Raw genomic sequence first — 9,086 nt, 5'->3', positions numbered from 1 at the left:
CTTCCAACTGTTCTTCCAGTAATGTCAAGTGTGTGATGTGTGGTCAGTGAATTGGGAAACCATGAGTGTGTGGTCTTTTCAGATACTGACTTTCACTTTAACGTCCCCCCTGCCATTACTTTATATTGTGATGAGATCTGATGGGCATATCCAGGGGCAGGGCCACAGGGGTATTGGCCCCAGCCAAAAACCTGTTTGGCCCCAGAACCACCTCTGTTTACTTCAGAACACATCATTCGCTGAATTTAGACATTTGAATTTTGTATAGACAAGTATGTGTACATTACACTTAACAATACAATACAATGAAATGCTTTATTTAAGTCTGTGTGTTGTGTCCAGAGATGTAGCTTGGAGGGATTTGTATTTGTCTTCCACAGAACGTAACATTGTTTTCTGGTGCCTGAATTTTGAGTTCAAAAGGTTTTGTGGTTATAATAAGGATATACAGTATGAGGACATGAAGTGTCAAGTGCACAAGCTTAGCATGGCCTCTTTCTTGCTCCTAATTTAGAAGAGTCCTCGATCTGCTCCTTGGTGTGTAGTGCAGCTGCAGTACCAGTACCATAGACGGGACAGCTGACAGACAAATTAAGACTCCCCATGGAGCTCATCTTTCAGGTTTATGTTGAAAATTGAAGTAGCAGTGGTGATCTGAACAGTGTCAACAAAAACTGAACATTTTAATGCAGTTGTGGCTTATTGCTGTTATATTAGACTACATTGGATTTAGCTACATGGCCATGATAAACTAGACAATGAGTTTAATGTTCATGCATTGCAAAGCATGTCGAGTTACATGTTCTGTGTTCCAAAGAAAGCTCAAACGAACAGGAATCTGGATGCGCCGAATGTGAAATAGTTTAGCATTATGTTAGTGGACCTGAGGTCATTCATGTGAACAAAAGCTTATTAAAACTGGCAATGAGGCAATGAGACAATGAGTAAAGGTATCAAAATCACATTAGTTCATTCAGCAAAGCTGATGATTAAAACAGATCAAACCTGCAATAGATTATACGGCAGGGTAAAGAATGAAGAATGAATGCAAATGTAATTAATTCATTAAACAACATTAAGTTTTCTCACAAATATATTTGGTGTTCAGATAACGCAATCAAGACAGACGCGCTTCACTTGATTTGATTGAATATATGTTTTGATTAAATGATTCTCACCTGATGATTTTTCTTATTTTTTCTTTTCATTTTTTTGGAGTGAGCACATAACCCTAGCAAGCCAATGTTTCCTCTAACAGCACTGTTTTATGCTATGATTTCATTTTGTTAAAGGTCACGTTTCACTTGTGAATTGATAGGAACTGACAGTATACGACACTGGAAAACCTGAAGTTCCATTTTGTCGAGCGCAGGGCTTTTCACAACTCCGGCACAGATAGATTCAATGAAATGGATTCCTATGAAATATGTTCTAAATACAGTATATTAAATATGTTTTGTCCATATTGCCTGTAAATGATATAAAATGAGTGTTTGACATCTATATCAAAGTGAAGAGGTGCTCTTTCTGGTTTTTAAGCTGTTTTTCCCAACATTAATGTACACACATGATAGCTTAAAAACCACCATGGAAAATGTTTTTGTTTCAAGTGTAGAGTGGAAATTCGTTTTACCAAACAGTACAGCTGCAGCTAATTGTATATTCACCATAATTTAAACTCTGAGTTCGAAACACGTCATTACGAGCCTTCACCAAATGTAATGCTGTTTAATTTTTTTAGTAAAAGCTCATATAAGGAATAAACAACTCCAAATAAGCTTCATGATATCAAAATGAGCAGGTTTGTCTTGGTGTGTTATTCTGTTTGGACAATTTTGCATGTTTCGCACAGTCTTTGCATCTGAATGTGATCATCTGAGGTATCATCTGTTTTCTGAGCGAACCTTTCCCTCAATGTGCAGAGCTGTTGTCAGGAGAATGAAGAGTTGAGTTAGTTTATTTTTTTCTAAAACAATCTTTGATCTGTGAACGTGGGAAGGATATCAACACAGTCATTGCAAGTTAAAAAAATAAATAAAAAGCTATGGTCAAATGCAACTTTATACTTCGACTCTTCATACCTGTCCAGTGAATCTCTAAATTAACTGGATGATTCTGAATGGAAATGTTTGTGATGAAATCTTCCTATTTCTCAATAAACTAATTTAAAACCCTTTTGGAGTCGCTGGGAAATGCAGTGTGACAAAACTGAAAGCAGCTGCTCTCTGAGCTCATGACAAGTTGACTTTTTAGAGAGGCTACAAACAAAGAATAGAATATGATGCATTGCTGTAACATACGTATGCTTTAAGCCAAATACAGTGTTGAGGTTTGCTAATAAGTTTAAATCGTTGCTCAGCAGAAGCAGAAATAGTGTCGTCGTGCCCCCCCCCCCCCCCCCCCCCCATGACTACATTTCTGAAGTGAAGCCCAGCCGCCTTATTGCTGCTTGCAGCTATAATTTTTTTAAACTCCTGTGGTTCTTTGTGATTGCAAAGCTTTCCTGCAGAATGGAATTAACTGCAGCTTTCCATATAAACAGCTCATCCGTGCAAAACATGTATCATAAAAATGTACTTTGGTGTTTCTGCTGCACTTTTTCCTGGCATGTGATATTAAATTCAGCTTAGTACAGTCATTATTTATAGTTATTGTTCTTTAATATCCTGATCTGATTTTCCATCTGCATCAAGCATACTGGGCTTTCTGGTATGGTGCTGCAATATTCCTCGCTATGGAATCTGATTTATATGTTCTTATGTATTTTCTAGAAGTCATATCCAACTCCTGTGCCCAAGAAATCAGGAGCTGGGCTTTAAAATGATTTCAGATGAACAACACTTACCTCTATGATTTGCAAATGTATGGAAAAGGTTCTGTCCAAGTACCTCACATCATCTGAGCCCTGTCATCTTAGCCCTCTTAAATTTGGTACAGACACTTGGATGTCAAAGGTAAACTGTCACGAGTGGTCAGCCACCAAAACCATGGTGATCACAGATGCAGCTGTGCAGCAGGCATGAACTGAAAACCAAAAAGAAATACGTTGACATGACAAGTGATCCGTTCCATCCTTTGCGTCTACAACTGAACTGACTCCCTCAGGAGGAAGCTTCAGACAGCCACGAGCCAAAAAACATGTCTACAAGAGATCAATTGTCCCAAGCATCATTAAATTGTTGAATTATTACATAGAGTTCATCATACAGGGCCTCTCTCTTACCTCACCCCTCAATACATTTGAATAACTTTATTATGTTTGCAGAATTTGGCACTTTGTACTTTTTGTAATAGGCCTAGTGAACTGCATTTGATTGCCTCTGTTTGAACTCCTAATGTTTTTTATTATTATCTTAATTGTAATCCATGTTGATTGTGGTGGAGCCAAAAGGCAGTTTTCCACATAGTGAGCAAATGAAGCTAACTGAACCCTTTGAGTGTGCATACGGTAAAGGAACACAATGTGTTTTCAGCAGCACTACTGGGATGGAGCAGTGTCCTCCTGCACCAGTGATCAGAGAGGATGCTGACAGTATCTGACACGCCAATAAAACTCATCTGACCGCCGCTCTTCACCTGCAGCCTCCTACGGCTGCCACAGATCAATTTCTACAGCAAGCTCCCCATCACACAGGGTGAGGAAATATTCACTCTTTCAGGTTCAGTCAAGTGAGCAGTTTCCTGGAAATGAACTGAGGCTTGTTGTCAAAGTCATCACCTACCACTGTTTCATGTCAATAAGACTAAACCTCTGGCCCCTTAGAGGCCTCTAGAGACTGCAATCGAATAGTTGTTCCTTTCTGATTCAGATTTGTCACAAAGCTGCTGGTGTCAGAGGAGGAAGAGATGAAAGACCAACAAAGCAGCAGCTGAAAACCTTTTGCAGGTGTAAAATTACAGACCCTTTGCAAGCCTACGAAACAGCTCTCAGAAGTGAAACTCAGAATCAATCACATCAGCTAGGATGGAGGGTTCAGCCACGCCCGGGTGGAGAGCAGCTCGCACAGGAGCTCCTGAGGGACACGGAGGTGAAATGTGGCTACGTACCTGACAGCATCTGCAAACTTCAAGAGCCAAGTCGTAACGTAACATGATTAAAGCTGAAGACGTTCTTATTTTTTGTGCTAATTTTATAATTTAATTCTATGAACAGCTGACAATGAGATCTGGCAGCCTAATATTTGATGCTTGTGCAAATGTATTTTCCATTGAAGCCACTGAAACACTATTGAGGAGGGTTCAACGCAGCACATAGGCTAATATATGTTAGTCACATCTACAGACCTGAAGTACACTGCTAGATTATCCAGCCATTGTGTAGAGCATACAGTAAGTCCATGTGGGGTCTCTGGAAGAGCCACAGTAGAGCTGTAGGAGAGCTGTTTCACATTACGCAGGACAAAGCAGCCTCAGACCATCAGTAAATGTCGTCCCTGATGTGGAACAAATTGTACTATTAGACATACCTTTTCTGTGGCACGCATGATGTCACTACTAATAAGCCAGAAATGTAAAGACACTAATTCTTAGTGAGCTAAATTGGCTGATATATTCATTATATTGCCCTATACCTCAGATACTATATGATTTGCTGCAGTCAAATCCAGATCCAGAATTGAAGGTCGGGAATAAATAAACCTGAATTGAATTGAATTGAATTGATATTGCTATTCATTTGGTGGTGGTGGTGCATGTATATATAGAAACACTGATATATATGGTAGTGGTGATTTTATGCAAACCTCAAGTGTCATAATCACAGATGTTTGAACATGATTGCCATCTATGAGCCTGTATAACAAAGTCTATAAAGAAAACAAAGTAGATTTCACTATCTACAATCCATAATATCATCAAAATATTCAGAGAATCCAGGGAAAATAAAAAATTAATTGTGAACATTAAGTATATTGTCTTTAGGCTGTGTTGTATGGTGGTGTACTGTATTACTGTAGATCACCACCATAAGGATCTGCATTCTATTTGCTTTATTTCAGATGAGAGAGTCAAAAAGCAGCAAATCTGATCATCAGGGAGGAAAATAAAACACAGAGGAGGGTGGGCTCTTCTCATCCTGCTGCCTGTTTAATCAGGCCTCACTGCATCATAATAAAGTAATTACTCAGTATTTATATATGTCATATTTAATCAGCAGTATGAATTTTAGAGGTGCTGAAATGCAAATGCAGCACTGTTTACGCTGTCAGCCTGCTGCGGCGAGCCACACTGAACTCATGAACCTGATTCAAGCAGGCAGCACAACAGTGGACGGGGTGCTGTTTGAATACAGGAAGCAGCATGTCCAATGAAAATCCACTCAGAGGTAAAGTGTTTCTCACTCCAGAGACTGACAACGCTCAGGTCACTATGAATGGAACAATTTATTCACTATAAGAATCAGATCATTTCATTTTATCTCCAACAGGTCTGACATGGAACCAGTGCGAACCCGTTTCCATTCCACCCATAACTTAATAGTCAGATCCAACTAAAGCAAAAATATAATGTGGTGTGATGTTATATTGATGCCATCTGACGGCTGTAATTGAAACAGATGTTTTTAGAGGTAATTTTACAGTAAATGTAACCTCCTTATGATGTGTGCCTGCAGATTTTTACCTGTTCTTACTTGGAAAAACACCATTAAAAGTCCATTTGAGCGTCGTGTCAGGAATCCTTCTGTGCTACTCTAAGCTATGTGCTAAGTGCTATGTAATAATATAATGTAATAATATTCAGAATCAGTATCAGAAATACTTTATTGATTCCCGAGGGGAAATTGTTTTCGTTACAGGTGCTCTTTACAAGAATAGAGATAGAGATAGAAGAGATTAACATGTAGATGCAATTAGAAGAGAATACACACACACACACACACACACACACATAAAAATATAAAAAAAATAGATAATAAAAAGAATATATACTCTTATTACTGTATATCAGAATCAGAAATACTTTATTGATCCCTGAGGGGAAACTGTAAAAAATAAATAAATGTATGACAGTGGATATTACACAAGTTGAATTATTGCACAGAGTAATTGCACTGTTGGTTATTGCACATGATTACTGTATTAAGTCAATAGTGAACTACAGTATAAATATGAATGATCTGACAGGGAGTGAAAAAGTCCAAGGGCCATTCAGAGGGAGGAGTTGTACAGTTTGATGGCCACAGGCAGGAATGATTTCCTGTGGCGTTCAGTGGTGGGACGAGTCTCTCACTGAAAGTACTCTTGTGTCTGACCAGCACATCATGAAGTGGGTGTGAGACGTCCAAGATAGTACGTAGCTTAGTCAGCATCCTCCTCTCTGACACCACCATCAGAGAGTCACACTCCACTCCCCAACGTCACTGGACTTGCGGATCAGTTTGTTGAGTCTGTTGGCGTCCGCCATCCTCAGCCTGCTGCCTAAGCACGCAACAGCATAGAGAATAGCACTAGTTTTACTACCAGAGACTCATAGAAGATTCTGAGCAGAGTCACAGCTGAGCACAGATGTTGAAGGACCTCAGTCGCCTCAGAAAATAGAGACGACTCTGGCCCTTCCTGTAGAGAGTGTCAGTGTTCTTTGCCCAGTCCAGTTTATTGTCAGTATGTACCTCCAGGTACTTGTAATCCTCCACAATGTCCACTCCGACCCCCTGGATGGAAACAGGGGTCACCGGTGCCTCGGTTCTCCTCAGGTCCACTACCAGTTCCTTAGTCTTTGCCACGTTTAGTTACAGATGGTTCTGCTCACAACATGTGACAAAGTTGTCCACAGCAGCCCTGTACTCATCCTCATCACCCTTACTGATACATCCAACTATCACAGAGACATCAGAAAACTTCTGAAGATGGCAGGTCTCTGTGCAATAGTTGAAGTCCGTGGTGTAGAGGGTGAAGAGGAAGGTAGAGAGGACAGTCCCCTGCAGGGCCCCAGTGTTGCTGACCACTCTGTCTGACGCACAGTTTTGCAGTCTGCCAGTCAGGCAGTCCACTATCCAGGACACTAGAGGGGCGTCCACCTGCATTGCTGTCAGCTTGTCACCCAGTAGAGCTGGATGAACGGTGTTAAATGCACTGGAGAAGTCAAAAAACATAACCCTCACAGTGCTCACTGGCTTGTCCAGGTGGGCATTGACACGGTTGAGCAGGTAGATGATGGCATCCTCAACTCCAAGTCGGGGCTGTTAGGCGAACTGGAGGGGGTCCAAGAGTGGCTTGACGAGTCTCTCCAGGGTCTTCATAATGTGGGAGGTCAGTGCCACAGGTCTGTAGTCCTTGGAGGACCTGAGCCGTGGTGTCTTTGGTACAGGGACGAGGAACGACGCCTTCCACAGCATGGGGACCCTCTGGAGACTCTGGAGACAAATTGTTTATTGCTGTAGATATTAGAATTGCTGAATATTAATAATAAATCAGAATCTTGATGTAAAATATCCATATCAAATTGTGTATTAACCGCTGTCACATGCACACACTGAGTAAACGCACGCTCCAGTGTTTCCACCATATAATTACAAAAACAGCGTTTGCCTTCTATATTAGGAATATATTTAGAAATAACTGAATTTATCAGGTAATGTATGATTTTAAATTACAGTTCTTTGATTTTGTTAAGCAACACACACACACACACACACACACACACACACAATGTATATATATACACATATATATATTAGCTGCAATGTGATAAGCGTGCCATATAATGACAGTTGACAGTACATTCATTATTTACTGGGTTTATGCTGGGAGTCAGGAATCTCTATAAAATCTTCATATGAATACAGAAGCTCTTCACAGCTGAGAGGCTGTTTTGCAATTAAAATGGTGTTTTTAAACCGGTTTTAAAAAAATAATGATCTGTGTGTGATATTGATGATATTCCATGAGAAACGTTTGTTGGGAGAATGCTTGTGCTTGTAGAAGGGACCAGTCTATGAAACCTGTTGGTGTTTTGGCAGTTTACTGACAGCATGAGGGCACATCGATAGAAAAAAATAACACCACCTTAAGGATAATATTCCATATGCTCTCTGGGTATTTTAGAGATCATTTAATCCAGTTAATTTTGATAATATGGTTGAATGAGGGGCTTTGTCTCCATAGCAACAGTAGTTGAGGAGCATGGGCAATTTAGCCTTCCGCTGTCTAAAATTGACAAGAGAAACTTTATTTCTTGTATTGTTGAATTATCAAGGACAATTCTTCCTTTTATTTGGATCCAGAGCCTGCTTCACGATGATTGACAGAGCTAATAATAGCTAATGTTATGGGAATAAATAAATAAACACCTGGGCTGTAATCCCATCTGCCTGATGTCCCACCTAACATCTAAAGCTAGATTACATTAAATAACGCTGGCTAGCGGGCTGAGACTTAATTCAGTTATATTAGTATTGCACTTTAATTTACTTACCAGCCCCTCACATTGGGTTAACATTACCTTAATCACATATGCATAAGAGGTTCCAGTCTATTATTAATCTAACATAACATTAATGCAACTTGCATGCAAATAAGTTATCGAATTAACATACAAATGAAATGTACCTTGAAAATACATGAAATATTAGCCGAATAACAACTTATCAAAATACTGGTGCCTCCATCACCAAGACTGATAACTGAGGGGCGCGGGGGGGGGGGGGGACAAGGAGTGGTCCGCCCATTCGTCACTACACCAGCTGCATCGAGCTTCCAGGTGTGGCACAGTGTATGTTCACATGCAAAGAGAGCGATTCAAGCAACACGAAATGACTGACAGCAGAGTTCAGCAGCCACCACAGCGACAACAGAAAACGTGGCATTAAAACTGTTTTCGACCAAGAGCTGAAAACTCTATTGTGCAGTCAAAACAACTTTTAATGCAGAAGCTATGTGAAAATATTGCATTTCCCACTGAGAATGAAAGGAATGTGTGTTGATGTGATTTTTCTGTTTCCAAAGGCAAACAGTCGTTTGATGTGGACGCAGGACAATAGAAAAGACATAGAAAAATGATACGTTTCATGTCGTGGACCACCGTAGCTATTAAACACTTTGATGTGAGACTGTGTGTGTGTGTGTGTGTGTGTGTGTGTGTGTGTGTGT

This window comes from Chaetodon auriga, chromosome 14, assembly GCF_051107435.1.
Source record: "Chaetodon auriga isolate fChaAug3 chromosome 14, fChaAug3.hap1, whole genome shotgun sequence".
Taxonomy (NCBI): Eukaryota; Metazoa; Chordata; class Actinopteri; order Chaetodontiformes; family Chaetodontidae; genus Chaetodon; species Chaetodon auriga.
The sequence above is the reverse complement of the archived record's forward strand: the minus strand, read 5'-3'. Positions refer to the sequence as shown.